Source organism: Ambystoma mexicanum, chromosome 5q, assembly GCF_040938575.1.
Source record: "Ambystoma mexicanum isolate Mex_15411 chromosome 5q, UKY_AmexF1_1, whole genome shotgun sequence".
Classification (NCBI taxonomy): Eukaryota; Metazoa; Chordata; class Amphibia; order Caudata; family Ambystomatidae; genus Ambystoma; species Ambystoma mexicanum.
Window position 1 is genome coordinate 1,239,915,894 of NC_090933.1, and position 16,303 is coordinate 1,239,932,196.

Sequence of the window (16,303 nt, forward strand, 5' to 3'; positions counted from 1 at the left end):
CTGTAGACAAGAGGAATGCAATCAGTCACTAACAGACATTGAACATGGGTTACAGCATATATTTTGCTTTAACAAAGACAACAAAACCAATCTACAGTATGGAGTCTGGATATTCTTCAGGATAACCAACAAAGCAAGGAGGATTATGGGGATTTGGTCATAACTATTTGGTAGTGTTACTTTAGACTCAGTCCCCTCCATGGGCACTTTTGACATAGCTAAGGGCTGCTGCTGCCCCGTGCTGCCTTAACTCTCCCACCCCCATATTCATGTCCCCAGATATCCTTCCAAATGATCGATAAACCATTTGCAGCTCAGGAATGGAGTTGAAGTTCTCATGGGAATAGAAGAGACAGTCTTTTAAAGTGAATGCACATCTGGTTGACCGCAGCACTTGGAATCACAGAATTCTTGGAGAATGCAAGCTATGTGCTCAAAGAGTGCCATTTAGAATGAAGTCTTGTCTGACACACCCCACAGCCATGAACAAGTTTATTGAATTCAAATGTTTTATTTAAGCCATATTTGTTTCTAGTATTCTTAATTGCATTACTGTTCTAAAGCTATATGTGCCAGGACAGTAAGCAAAAGCAGGTATTCATTTCAACCAGTTGCTGCCATCTGCCTCCTTGTTCGTTAACCTTTTTCTACATTTTAAAATGGTGTATTCTTTTAATTGTTTTAAATAAAAAAATAAATCAAATTCGAGCCTATATGCGTCTCCTTTTACTTGCTGCATTTGCATCGTTTGCTAATTTAGAAGACATTGTAAACAGATTGGTTCCTATACCTGGGAACTTTCAAAAGCTTAATGTTTATCAATACTTAAAAATGAGGGTGAATTTGATTAATGTACTATTAGTCACAGTTAATGTGGCCCCCAATGCAAAGTCATACTCAAAACAAGCGGAACAAAATGTAGGATTACTGCACAGATGATGCGCCAAAAGGACCACAAAGAGGAACATAAATCCATATGAAGAAAAGAACTATGAATTCTAATAATTGAAATCAATTTGAATATCATGCATTTATCAGATGTGTGTGTGCGCATTCCAGCTACAGGCTTCCAAGCTCCGATTGAACAGGTTTACATTTAAATAAATACAATCCTGTTAGCCCTGTTTTATGAAAAAAGTGGCATTTCAAAAGCAGATAGTGATTTAAAGTTTTAAATTGGGTTTAAAGCAAAGTTCATGTATTCAGAAATAACATTGTTAAGGCAAAAACGCATCGTTTTTAGAATTGAATTTTGCCAGTAAACGGGGAAACATTTAATGGTGCGTTACCATGGTTACTCATTATGGAGCCCTCCAGAGGTTTTGGACTAAAACTACCAGGATACGTCGACATCGACTATGATGGCCAGGGATCATGGATGTTGTAGCATAAAAAATCTGTCAGGCACACAATGATTAAGCATGCTTTCGACTGTCTTTGTTGCACTAACTTTCTTGACCATAATATGAAAACATCTCAACTCTCTGCAACAAAATAGCTCTTTATTTCCATCAGAAAGTTAGTCATATCCAGGCTGGAATTCAATGTAAATGCCCTACATCAGACAACGACTATTTCAGTTCAAAATGGGATTATGAGAATGATTTACCAAATGTTTAAAATGTTGCTTCTGTTTCTTAGGAAGATTTATCAGTCATTATGGCCTAAATGAAAACATCTGGCTCGCCCAGAGTCTTTTACAAGGCTGTGGCCTATCCTTTTAGATATATCATTGTTACGTTACATGACGAATGAAAACATGCTTCAGTGCTACCAGGTATTAGAAAGAAAGGGGCTGGCGCTATGGGCCCAGCCAACCCGTTTAACAGTCAAAACATGTGGATTCAGTAAAAATACATGACGACAGAAAGGCTGTGTTCTGCTCAGGCAGTAGTCCCCTATATGATAGGTGGCATCAAGAGGATGGAGGCAGTGTCAGCCTCTTGGTGCCATTATATCCCTCGTCCATTCAACACAGTAAACCACACCCTCCTCACAGGACAGCTTTACTATTTCAGTTAGTTATTCCCTGGATAAAACATTTTCTTTGGCGTAGATCTCAATCAGTGTTTGTGGCAGTATTTGAATCTCCCATTGCACAGAATTCCTATGAAGCCCCTCAAGGGGCCACTTTCACTCCACTCATGTTAGAATGATGCCACGCACTGACGGTTGGCATAACTTTGGCATGCCCCTTCACAGGCACGCTGGTGACAATCAATTCTCATTGCATCTAGATGGAGTGTCTACGGCATCCAGTACGTCTTTCTCAATAGGCAAGGGTGTCGTTACTAGATTCTAGGACTGCTACTGATTAATGCTCAATGCCTTATAAATGTGTGTCCCCCAGAAAATAGATTGGAATCCAAATCTCTGGCTTAACGTCCTTGGTGCACCATCATTGCTTGTTAAGATGCACAATTTAAGTGTCATCATTGGCCATTAGGTCTGCTTGTTCACGAGGTAAACGAGCATTGGCAAAGTCAACAGTTATGTCTTTTAAGTACGTTTTAGGAATTTGTCAGGCAGTATTAGATGGCCAGGTACTCTCAACATTTTCCACAGATTACCCTCAATAGCCAGTTAATACCACTACGGCAGTGCCTGTGTCAAGTGCCTTTCCCCATTCCGACACAAAAGCTCAAACTACTGGCATTGCCAATGACTATTTAGTAATGTGGTCTGTCTGGTTTCTTATCCTATGTCCAGTTCTTCGATGAGTCTTGCATTGTCTCTTGCCTTGAAGACCTATTAAAAATAACCATTGGCAAAGCCGATAGTTTTGCCTGGCATGTAGGTATTTCATAGCATGTGCCAGTCAGAGACAAAATGTGTGGGTACTCGCAGCATTTTCCTGAAGTTGCCATAGTAGTATCATTACAGCAGTGCCTCTAAAATGCCTATCCCAAGTACACACACAAAATCACAAATAATTGGCTTTGCTAATGCTAGTTATGTTTTATATTTTGCAGAAAAATACCAACTCTAACGGTTTCCCTCAATTGACTACGTTTTGCACACATTGCAATGGAAGTCCAAGTTCAGGACTTCCATGTAGAGCAGCTTGCCCTCTGGTTGTGCTGTGTCAAGAGATTTTATGTTATGCTAAAAAAGGCTTTATCTAGCACAAGTTGGGCTAACGGTGTGAATAGTGGACCACGTTTTTAGTTAAAAAGTACGTGGTCCGAAGTAAAGTCATTTGGATAAGGTTCACGTACATCAAAACAAAGCAGTGCACGTGTTTTATTTAAACCATGTTGAAAAGCCTCTCGTAATGCAAGCATCCAAATGCAGAAACACGTGAAGCTTAATACTATAATGAGACTGCCGAGTGAGTGGGTGGTGTGTGGCTGCAAAGTGTGGACAGTCTGCAATAATGCCGGTGGCACTGATTTAACGAAACATAAAGACCATTTGAAGGCGTTATCTGTAAAAATACATTTCCAGACCCAGCCCATATGGGCCGTTCTAAATTCCTTCAAAATATGCGACAACTGAGCTTTGCGTATCTTTGACAGTTCAGGGCAGATTGCCAATAGATGGTAAAGAGTTTCTGTAACATTCTCCTTTTTACAGAATGGACAGTATCTCATACTTCGCTCTATTCTCCCGCGGGCACCCAACAATTCATTTGTGGGAAGCAAATTCAAGCGGAAACATAAGCACTGGGAACGCAGTATTGCTCCGGACATCTCCTCAGGTAGTATGGTAAAGTATTGTAGGGTCTGGCGTCTAGTTGTCAGCCTCCCACAACCCCCCCCCTTTTTTTTACGCGAGTACATTACTAGATAATCCAGTGAGGAGTCAATGGCAGTTAAAATTTCAAGGCACTGGCGGAACCAATCGATAAGACCATCTGGGAATTTAGAATCTAACCCGTACTTTAACAGTTCCAAATCGAGCCCTTTTCCTCCATACAAATCTTTTGTAAGAAGGTTAGGTGTTTCCATTTGGCAATCGCTTCCAACGACACCAGACCCAATTCATACCTTAGGACAGAGGCCGGAACACTATCTGGCAATCCCGGGACTCTTCTCCAAAGGGCTCCCTCAAGCTTACACCATTGTCCTTTGTGAGCAAAAAATGAAACCTCGGCACCATAAGTCCTCAATGGGACCACCTTTTTACAATAAAACTCTTATGGGGATTGAGAAGTGTCCACATTTCTTGTTAACACAGTTTGCCTGAGCAGCCAAGGCCTGTATCTTTTTTTTTTTTCCGTTAGCCGTCTCGCCCCATTCTCTCTTGAAAAAATTGAGAAACCTAGGTACACAAAGCTGTATTTCTCTAGAGAGGTTCCCCCTATGGAGCTCTTGAAGTGTCCTCTGACCTTTACCTGGCCCTAGGGCAAAGTTAAGATTTTTAGACGTTTATTGTTGACATATTCTTATCAACAAAGGTTACAAAAATTCATATGATAGCTAAGAAATAAAATCTATTCGAATTGGTCATGCCGTTCAATGTATCAAAGGCCGTCCAAAATGTAGTAACATGGACACGGTGTGTCAAGTCATCTAGTCTTTGCTTGCAGTTGTTGAAGTTTGGGCGTCAGAACTCAATTGCTGTCATAGGTACCCAAGTTGAAACGTGTTTTAGAAATGTTCTGGCTTTTAAAGACCATGTTGGTGCTATGTTATGCTTTGCTACCGTATGGTAACACTGTCATGATATTTGGCCGTATCTAAAGCATTAATCCACCCCGATCCACGGTTGTGGCATGTATAATAAAAACTATACTGAGGAATAAACTTCAGTTGACCCTTGACTACTGTATGTTTATTTAGCTATAAGGATGACACTATGTAAAGAAAAATCAATATGCTGTTATGGCATAAGGGGGTGTATTATTTGACTCGTATTGTTGCAAATGATTTATCCAAACACACCACACACACACACACACACACACACACACACACACACACACACACACACGTTTGAGAATTGTGTGGAGAGTTGATTTGGGGCATGGGGGGCTGGTAACAGGCTGCTTTATCTTCACAAAGCCCACTCACTAGTAGTTGCTGTGGGAGCCCCGGATTCATTGGTAGTTTTAAAAGTTGCCTACTCTGTTCGGTAAGCATTATTTCCTCCAGTATTTTTTCACTTTTGCCCTCAGAGGGCAATCGGGGAAAACAACTATTTGTCGAGATTAGCTTTCAGGCAGATTTGCCTATTAATAGAACGGCAGTCTGACTACGGCCCGCTTTCTAATTAATGGCGCTGGGCCTTTTCTGTGTGCAATGTCTGAATTCGGGGGATTAGACCCTGTGGATCAGCGAAAATGCTTCTCTGGTTTGAAACGTAGAGAAACAGTCCATGCGGTTCACATCCATGCAGCACTCTCTGCTCATCCAGCGGTCTGTCTGTGGTCGCAATGCCCACGAGCAGAGAACGCCGGCTCTGGGCCCAAGCACAGAGCACCTGAACCCTGGCGTAGAGCATCAGCTCTGGGTGGCCTGATGAAGTGCTAGGCCAGAACACTGGCCCCAGAGCACCTCTTCAGGAACAAAGCACAGGCCCAGGCTCTTGAGCACGGATCACGGGACCTGGGCCCAGGCACAGAGCACTGGCCCTGTGTGAAGGCCTATACCATAATATCAAGGAGGAAACCCGAGTTGGCAGTGTCTGTTCAGTCTAGATACGGGTGGATCAGTAACTATATATAAATAGGAGACAGAACTAAAGGGACAGGGACTGGTCACGCTAATTCAGACCTAGGAAATGGACCTAACGCATATAAAAAAATTACCAAACATTTTTTAATAATAAAACAACAAGTTAAAACATGATTAAATTCAATGGTCCACACATCACAAAACTTAACAAAAGAAACAGGAATACGTAATAGGCAGGCAAAAACTAGCTAGAACAATTACAAGAAATTACACAAACTTGATACACTTCAAAATACTTAATCATGTATCAGAATCCATTTGGATTATTATGCCATGATTTCACAACTCTGATTTTAGTCCAGAGGGATGTCTCGACATGTTTCTGTTCATAAACGCAAGTCACGAACATTCATCAGGAGAAAACGATTTCAACGAAAAAACCTAGTTCTTAGAGAGTCACAGACTTGATCTGAGTCAATTTCATAGCACCTTGCAGTGTGCTCGTGGGGGCTCGCAACTTCAATAAAGATCAGTTGGAAGTAGGAGAGAGGATCAGTCCTGTCGAGGCCATATGGAGGCAGGTCCTCAGGGTCGTAAGGTTCAGATGGAGTATCGACAGTGCTCCGCAGGTGAGTTGCTATACAAGAAAGGAACCTTCTTTTAGAAGAATGTAGCGGTTCCTCTGTATCAACCTATAGCGGCACAGAAAAGGAATATATGGCCGCCAGAAAGGCGGTTGGCATCGTCCTCGCGTTCCCGATTACAAGAATGTAAATTAGTAGCAATCAGGTTCGGTAGCTGGATGCTGTGGATCGATCTCAGGGGAAATGCTGTGTCTAGCGAGGGTGCACGGCGTCTGCAAGCGGAGAGCAGGGCTCTCTGATCACTGATGCCCCACTACAACACCATGTGAGGTGCATTTAAAGGGCCCAAACAGAAGTCCCTTTCACATGATGGCAGGCATTTAAACACTGCAACAAAAACCGCCTGGCTTTTGCTTCTCACGTTCAAGAGCCATATGGAAATGGGCCTACCTGTCATTACTAATGGACAAGTAGCAGTTTAATTTACAAAAGGAGGAATCAAAGATCCCGGTCACATGGAAAACAGGATTTTTAAACATTGAAAGCAAAAACGGCCTGCACATGTATGTGCAAATAAAAACGGCTTTAAAAAGCCAAAGTGGAAAATAAATATCACTGCTCACAGAAAAATGTCAGGAAAACAAAAAATGATGTGTGGGTCGACAAAAGCAATGTATATTATGGTTCACCCACAAAACCCCAGTGACATCTTCAGGGAAAACCTGTTTCTGGGGGAAAACCTGTTTCGGGCTGAGGGCACACATTACAAGAAAAACTCCCATTTCTAGCCTGGATGTCACATCTCCCATCTAATGACCCCCCCATAATAAAAATGTGTGCTGAAGGTGTTGAAAGCCCATTGTTCTCTAGATCTCCTGGCTCTGGAAGCAGGGGCTTCAAGGGAAAGTCGTCCTTGGGCTGGAGCATGACTAAAAGGTGTGAAAATGGGGGCACCCACTTCAAAGTGCACACTACCAACTTCAAAGAGACTCAAAAACACCTCTGGTCACAGGCTGGCCCAAGAAGACAGATGGCTATGCTGGATTAAGCAGACCTCCCATTTGTTGAACAGGAACACACACAATTAATTTAAAAGACTTCTCATATAAGCATTTTTCGCAGCAACCATGTTGTGGATTGATTTCATTTTTTTCCAGGCAATTTTTGGACAATAAAATGCATCTACCTGTGACTCTGGGAACTGTAATGGCCAGTTAGGCTAGGTTTCTGGTTGATCTGAACATATTCCAAATATGAGAGTTGGTGAGTGGGTGGAAAATGAAAGTAGGGTTATGCTTAATAACTTCCATCTCTATAGCTGCTGTACTTTTTACAGAAACAGCAGAAATGTGCCACATGGCCATACTACATCATACGGATATGGTGGTCAGCTTATCTAATTCTCCATGATCAGCTAAAACAGAAAATATGTTTGGTATCACAGTTGCTAGTAAAAGTATGAAGTTGTGATACATAACTAGTTTTTGCCAAAAAGTTGAAAGGAGAACAAAAGAGCGATTACAAATGGGAAATAATCCTGACTTGGAGGCAGGGTTGGGAGGAGAGAGAAGGGTAACTGTCCAATCCTAGCGGCAGGGAAAATTGCAGGGTACTTCCAAGCTTGTAAAATTGATGTCATTACTGCTATATAAGGGGGACTGCACTAGGACAGGGGACACACAAAAAAGCTGGGGAGACGAAAAAAGGAGAAAGACAGGAGGACAGAGAGAAGGCTGCTGAAACCTACCAATGGACAGCTGTAAGTAGACACCAGAGGAGATTGCTGAGAGTGCATATGGGCGGAGCTGTCTATTTCTAGGAAGGACTCAAAGCTGACTGGGCCCTGTGGTAGAGAGCAAGAGGCCATCTTTGAGAGTGGAGTGACCAGACCGCTGCCCTATTTTTCCACAATGTCCTGAGATGCAACTGGCTACGCTCACCTGGTCTCTGTGGAGGCGTTGTGGAATGGTTGCAGCAACTCCTAAACTTGAATCACCCCCTTCAGGCCTCTCCCTCAGTAGAAAATATGTGAGCGATGGTACGTGATGATACTGCTCCTGCGTGGAGATAAGTGTGTGAGTGTGCCAATCTGTGATTGTTGTACACCTCGAACCCTTCACTCCAAAGTACGGTTTCTGTGAGCATACACCGGCCCATAAAGCTCACCTGTGAATTATGGAAGATAAGCTCTCCGTCCTGCTACTTCTGGCAGGGGCGCGTCGAATGGGATTTAGTTCCTTCACTGATTCCTGCTAAGGATTACTCCTGTCCAGCTGCGACTATGCTTCTCCTTATGATTGGTAAGTCTTTCTTGAGCTCTTGTGATGCTGTTCGTTCTGTTTAATGTCTTTAGATGTTGCTCCTATTTATGCCCACACTAATGTCTCTTCTGTTTTCTTAACTTAGATGGACATGCGGCCAATGCAGCTGTGAGACGCGAGACGTGGCCGGATGGAAGATGGATGCTACCGCAATGTGCGACAGCAGGTAAGTGATGGTTTAAGGAAAGCGCGAAGTATGGCGAAGCGCAACCTTAAACTGAGTGTTTTTTCGATGTCTAACCTTGTCTTCTGTTTTTCCTCGCAGGCGCTGCTGTCGATGATGTAGCGTGTCGTGCTGTGGTGCCAAGATGAAGATGTCAGCGTTCCGGAAAGTGTAAAGATGAATACTTGGTTCGCCGAAGAGATGTACAGGTAAGAACAGCTTCCCCCAGTTGGTAAGTATGCTGACAGGAAGCAGGATGTCCATGAAGCAGAATCTTCAAAGGTAAGTCTGACCTCAGGCAACGGTGAGCGTTACGCTGCTTGCAAGTGCAGAATAACGCAAAGCGTCTGTCTTGAGGATGGGGGCAGCTAATATAGCTGAGATCGTGGGCACGCCCATTAGGGCCGGCTTACCAGCCACACCCTGCCACTCCTAAAGAATGAGCATGTGCAAAGGCAATCCATTAGCAGCCACACCCAAGAATACACTTGGGGCTGCTTAACCCTTTAAGTGCCATGGGTATTTCCCCACAGTGCCAGGGCCTGTTTTGGTGATTTTCGGTATGTGGCCATTCAATGCTGTGTAACTTTTTTGTTACATGAGATATCTCGGCCAAATTTAGCTCCTTTTTTCCCCACATGTTGGCGGTCATAACGCCTCCCAGGAATCCTAGGTTGCTGTAGCGGGGTGAGAGAAAATAACCAAAAAGGGTGAATATGTTGTGTTTTTTCAAAAAATGCAAATAAATTGATGTACAAAGAAGCCTGCGTTTTTTTACTTGTAAGAGCTAGGAACAAATGGTTTGCTGTGCTGAATTCCCCAATTTCCTGGCTTTCAAGAACAGGTTGAGTGGAAACGAAAAAAAAATATATTTTGATGTGGTTATCAACTGTTTCGTGAGAGGTAGGCGATTTTGGCCATTTTTGCCAATTGGACATGCATGGACGGAATGGAAGAAAAGGGTAGGAAAGCCGAATTGGAGGACAGAATGGCATATATTTCTGAAAAGTAGACAAAATTCAAAGTTTAGGAAGGGGTGATTTGCGTAAGTCAGGTAACAACTAGGTAGGGGAAAATGCCATAGATTGGGGGAAAAGCAGGAATATGACCGAAAAAAAGGTATGTGTTGGACATGGTTGGCCTCTTACGGCAATGGCGTCTATAAATTTTGAGAAAAGCAATGCTGCGCTACATTCCCCCGACTCTTGCAGTTAGGAAAGCACACATTTTTTGTAGTGTTTTACAAAACAAGCAATACCACAAGCCAAACACTGAGCCATGGTACACAGGAGTTTTATTCTGACGGCCTGTACAGACGCACTTAGCATGTGTAAATCGGGAAAACCAATGTGGTGGGGAACGGCATGCATACATTTTTTGAAAGAGCACAAGCAGACCTTTTCAAGGATAGGTGACTTGTGCAGGTTACAAAAGTGTATGGTGCCTAAAGCAATGACTAAATGTAGGTCACATTTGGGAAATGAAAGGGTTGTGTGACAAAGGGCACCAGCAAATGGGTCAAAATGTTATGAAAACCACACAAACAACAAATGTTATACCTTCCCACGTTCCCACAGGTGTCCTGATGAACAGTACCTCACATGTGTGGGTGCACCTACCTGGGCGCCAAGGGGAAAGCCTAAAACACAAGTAACCCCAAGTCTGTTTTCACACCTGAATTTCACACTGCAGATGGGCACACCATACAGATATGGGCCTCGGGTGTCCAAGCCACTAAGGAAAACAGGGAACCCCATGCATTTCCGAAAAGAGGACACCTGTGGGAATCCGCAGAGGTATGATTTGCGTAAATCGTCCAAGAATTGATTACCCAGAAGCCCCGGCAAAGTCTGAAATGTGCCGAAAAAACCCACATTGTTCACTTTGTCAGGGGTTCTGGGTAAAACATTCTGGTCCGCTTCGCGCAAGTTGGACCTCTGTGGATTCCTACTGGTGCCCTCTTCTCAGAAATGCATGGGGTTCCCAGTTTTCCTTGGTGGCTTGGACACCCTATGCCCAAATCTGTAGGTTATCTCCCCAAACCCTTCTGTGGTTACCAGTGGGTTAGCCTTTTCCCTTTGCGGCTAGATTGGTGAACCCACACATGTGAGGTACCGTTTTCGTTGGGACACCTGTGGGAGCGCGGGAATGTATGACATCTGTTGTTGGCGGCGTGTTTCGGTGGTTGAGCTGAGTGAAATGTCTGGAAATTGTGTTTTTTAGCCCCAAATTCTGACTTTACTGGGGGTTGTGGGTAGTAGATTCTGCACGATTTGCCCAAGCCAGACCTCTGGATTCCCACGGGTGTCCTCTTTTCAGGAATGCATGGGGTTCCCCGTTTTCCTTGCTGGCTTCGACACCCTAGGCCCCAATCTGTAGGTTGCCCAAATGAACAAAATGGGCTGTGCCGAAAGGCTTGGGGTTACCAGCGGGTTACCCTTTGCCTTTTGCACCCCTGGTAGGTGCACGCACACATGTGAGGTACCGTTTTCGTCGGGACACCTGTGAGAAAGCGAGAAGGTATGACATCTGTTGTTGGGGACGTGTTTCGGTGAGTGGACCCAGGGTAATGTCTCTGAAATTGGCTGGAAATGAAGACAATTCTCAGACCTTTCGCTCTGGCCACCCACCGAAACACACTGCCAACAACACATGGTCTACCTTCCCGCATCCCCACACGTGTCCCGATGAAAACGGTACCTTACATGTGTGGGTGCACCTAGCGGGGGCGCAAAAGGAAAAGGGTAACAGGGAACCCCATGCATTTTCCAAAAGAGGACACCCCTGGGAATCCACAGAAGTCTGACTTACGCAAATCGGCCCAGAATTTATTATCCAGAACCCCCGGCAAAGACCCACATGGGAGAAGGGTGCCCAAGGCCAGGAATATTACCGCTGACTTTGCTGGAGCCCTGGCTGCCCTGCGTTACAGCTTCTCCCCACCAAGGAGTCTCAGCAGTGTGCCAATACCTCCCCGAAGGGAAAAGCTGTAATGCAGCCCAACCGCAACTCCAGGACAGTTGGAGGTGATGTCCCTGGCCTTGGACATCCATGTACCATGTGGGTGTACCGTCCCCCAAGCACAGCAGCAGCTCCGGGGAGCACCAGCAGGATCCCCATTCCTCCCCAGAGGTGACATCTGTAACGTAGCACAGCCAGAAGTGGAGCCTGGGCTTGCAGACAGACAACCCACATGGAAGGGATCAGCTCCTAGGGAAACACCAATGTTCTGGGGGCAATTTGTGGCCTGCCCCTGCAATTGCGTCCCAGCCCACCAACATATCAGCCCAGACAGCCCATTCCCACCCACACCACCAACAATCCAGCCCCAGTCTCACCCACCCCAGTGGGCCCTAACCATAGAATAATATAAAACAGTACTCACATAACGTTGCAGCTGCTCGCGTAGATAAAGCTGTAAAACAAAACAAAAAACATGTGTTACCTACAGTCACACCAGCAAAATGTAGCCCTCCCTGGGGGCAGATAAGGAGGGGGGCTGTCCTGCGCTCCTCCCTGGCCTCAGGCGTCCCTTCCTAGGAGCAGATATCTGGTCCCAGGGAGGGCTGCATGACATGGCACCCATTCCATTGCGGGGACGGGGGGGATGGGGGTGGGGTCAACGCTGCATCCCATTAGAAAATTCCCTGTCCCTTTGGGGTGCCCCCAAAATGCGTTCCACCATTTTCCCTTTTTTCCTTTGGTAACCCAACTCCCCTTGGTGCAGAGGGGCACATTGGTGTGCCAATCTGGCCCCGGGGTGCCCAAACCTTACTGTCCACCCACTGGGGAGCCTGTCCCACAATTTGTGGGGGCCCTCTCCACCCTCACCCCAAATGGGTGGCGGGGGCACCTCATGCAGGCCTCCTTGGGCCTCCTACAAATGGCTGCGGGAGGTATACCCCCCTCCATTTGGGGTGGGGGGAGGGGACCCAAAAATTGTGAGACAGGCCCCCTGTGGGTGGGGCAGTAAGGTTTGGGCACCCCAGCGCCAGATTGGCACATCAACGTGCCCCTCTGCGCCAAGGCATGTATAGTAAACAAAGAAAATAATTCAAAATGTCAGGCTGCCCTCTAGCGGGGGCTGAGGGACCGCCTACACCGCTGTGGAATTTCCTAATGTGAAGGGGGGTGCACCTCTCCACCCCCACCCCAATTGGAGGGGCGGCGCATCACATGTAGCCCTCCCTGGGGGCAGATAAGGGGGGCTGTCCTGCACTCCTCCCTGGGCTCAGGCGTCCCTTCCTAGGAGCAGATATCTGGTCCCAGGGAGGGCTGCATGACATGGCACCCACTCCGTTGCGGGTGGGCGCAGAGGGGGTCAACGCCCCATCCATTAGAAAATTCCCCGTCCCTTTGGGGTGCCCCACAGCCCCTCCTTAAAAGCGTTCCAGCATTTTCACTTTTTTCATTTGGTAACCCAACTCCCCTTGGTGCAGAGAGGCACATTGATGTGCCAATCTGGGCCCGGGGTGCCCAAACCTTACTGCCCCACCCACTGGAGGGCCTGTCCGACAATTTTTGGGGGCCCTCTTCCCCACTCACCCTAAATGGGTAGCGGGGCACCTCATGCTGGCCTCCCTGGGCCTCCTACAAATGGCTGCGTGAGGTACACACCCCCTCCATTTATGGTTGGGGGGGAGAGGGCCCCCAAAAATTGTGGGACAGGCTACCCCAGTGGGTGGGGCAGTAAGGTTTGGGCACCCCGGGGCCAGATTGGCACACCAATGTGACCCTCTGTGTCAAGGCAAGTTTCGTAAACAAAGAATAAATTTGAAAATGGTACACTACACTTTAGGGCGGGCTGAGGGGCACCCTAAACCGCCAGGTAATTTTCTAATGTAATGGGGGGGGTGACCCTCTACCCTCCCCCACCAAATGCAAGGGGGGGCATCTCATTCAGCCCTCCCTGGGGGCATATAAGAGGGGGCATCTCATGCAGCTCTCCGTGGGGTCAGATGCCCCTTCCTAGGAGCAGATATCTGCCTCCAGGGAGGGCTACTTGGGGTGCCCCCATTTCCCCTTGGGGGGGAGGGGGAGAGGGCAACCCCCCTTTTCTGTAAAATATATCCTGGGGGCTAGTGCCCCCCCCCCACCACTCCCACCCAAAATTCCTTTTTTTTTTCGTTTTTTTATTTTGCCTCCTTCCCTGGGGGCAGATAATCAGCTATCTGCCCCAGGGGGGGCCCTAACCGGCAGGCCCCATCCTTTGGGGGGGCCTGCACACGTATTCCTGGTGGCCCTCCCCCCCACACCCCAATTGGATGGGGGGGGCATCTCATTTACTCTGCCCCCCGGGAGGGCTACAAGGGGTGCCCCCCTTTCCACTTGGTGTGGGAATGGGAGGGCCTCCACCATTTCGGGGGGTAAAAAATCCCAGGCTCCCGCACCCACCACCCCATTCTATTTTTTTTTAAAATTGTTTTGCCCCCTTCCCTGCGGGCAGATGATCATCCATCTGCCCCCAGGGTTGTGCACATATGTGCCCCAATGCTTTGGGGGCCAGGGGGGTGAGAGGGATGCTAACTGTAAGCAGCCCCCCCCCCACATGACAAACGTATCCCTGGTGATCAAGTGGGTTCTGGTCACGGATCGAGCGCTCTGCGCCGATCCGTGACCAGCAATGCGTCATATACATGGTGTAGTTGGAAAGGGGAGCAATTGATCCTTTGACATTGCTGTCCACGAATCTCGCGTGCCCAGCGCCCGATCAGTGAGCAGAAATGCCACAGAAAGGGTATCGTTGGAAAGGGGAGAACCTCCCCTTTCCAACGACACCTCCCTCGAACTCCGGCTTGAAATACAGCCGGAGATCGAGGGGGAGAAAGGTGAACACTCACCTTCTATTTTCACTGCAGCAGCCTGAAATGGCTGCTGCAGTGAAAATTACTTTCAGTTTCACGCAGACGTGCATTACGCACGCCGACGTGACACTGAAGGTAATCCAGTCCCCTGGCAGGGAGGGGGGACCTCCCCCTCACATAGCCCGGGGGTTGGATTACAGTTTTGTGCGATCCCTGCTTTGCAGGGATCGCACAAAACAAGGTGCCAAAAATGACGATCTATATCGTCCTTGGCACTGCGTATGCAATTTTAAGGACAAGATACCTCGTCCTTGGCACTTAAGGGGTTAATGGATGGAATGTTCAAGGTTAATGCATCCTGCTTAATGGATGGAATGTTCAAGGTTAATGCATCTGAAGTGCTATGTCCATAATAAAAGCTTTTTGGTGTTATATTGATGTTCTTGTTTACTTTTGTTCATGAGCCTGGTGCCAAAGGCGCCAGGACATTGTTCACCCAGATCTCTTGTGCATGCGACCCCTGCATGCCTGTGCCCCTGACTTCATGACCATGACACTTTCCTGAATGCGCTGAAAACTATAGCCTATAATTTAATAAGGTAATCCTGGGTGTCCAGCTGACCCCAGCTTCTTTAAGGAAGAGGGTGGTCTTGGTTCTTAAATCAGTCCAACCCTTTTTATCCAGCATCCCCAACACAGGCCTTTCAGTAAGGGGGATTCTGAAATCCCAAATTTCCAAAAGCATTCCAATTTTTCTGTCTGACTTCGCAACATAGACCAAAGCAAAGGGGGGCCTGAAAAACAAAGCAGGAAATCACCTTGTGTTTATTTTTACACCAAAAGTGTGGGCAAAATTATAATTGCCATATATATTTTACCAACCTTGAAATCCTACTGCTAGCCTTTTATGCCTGTAGGAAAATGTGAAGTGAAATGCACAGAAAGAATTGTGTCTGTTCTTTTTAACTCTCTTTTGTGGTTTATTTATGCTGAGAGAAGTTGATTGTGTGTGCCACTGATAAAGTGGTGTTTTTGACAATTTCATGCTAATTTCTATTATTTTTAATTTAAAAAATAACAATATATTTCCTGTACACCGGCCTGGTTCTTGGCTCATTGTTTGCTAAGGTGAGAGGGTTCCAAGGAGCATGACGTGTCTGAGATAGGGCTAAAAAAAGAATCTGTTAAACAGTTTGTTGAATAACCACTTGAGTGGGGAGGGAGGGACTCCCTGTGTTGAGGGTGGCTTCTCAATAAACCGTTGTGAAACAAAATGGCTACATTGGGTGAGGGGGTGGGGGAGAGGGAAGGAAATCCTGTAGACCCAATCACTTCATACTGACATTACAAAACTGCACATCCAATCAGGTACTGTCACACTCACCTGGATTCTGCAGGAGCGATGGATACGGCCTCTGGTTCGAGTACCGGTTTCCCTGTTCTACTGCGCTTCCGGACTGATACAGTGAACCTGCGGACACAACCGTTGGATTAGTGTTCTTTCAAGATACGTCTGCTGTGTCACCACCCTTCCCCGGGTGCCTGGTGTGTGTGTGTGTGCTCTGTCGGGCTCACCTTGTATGTTGATTTGGTGAGCTCTCCATCCTGAACTATGCATGGGTTCTGAAGCTGGAGCTGATTCGAACCCAGTTGCTTCACTGGTTTGGTGAGTATTTGTTTGTCCGGCTGTTTCTTTCACATGCGAATGTCCTTTGGATTCTTACACGTATTTCTGTCCTTTCAGATTGCGGGCTGCTGATGTTGCCGGCGTGGTTTGGGTGATCCTGACTGGCGACCCTGCTGTGTTTGCTCC

The 16,303-nt window shown here is 46.6% G+C and overlaps 1 protein-coding gene across 2 annotated transcripts in view; it reads right to left on the reverse strand.

Annotated features, from left to right (window-relative positions):
- The window catches only part of TOP1MT (DNA topoisomerase I mitochondrial), a 1,647,637-nt gene that overhangs the window by 2,485 nt on the left and 1,628,849 nt on the right, over positions 1-16,303 (reverse strand). The gene's annotated exons all lie outside the window — the stretch shown is intronic.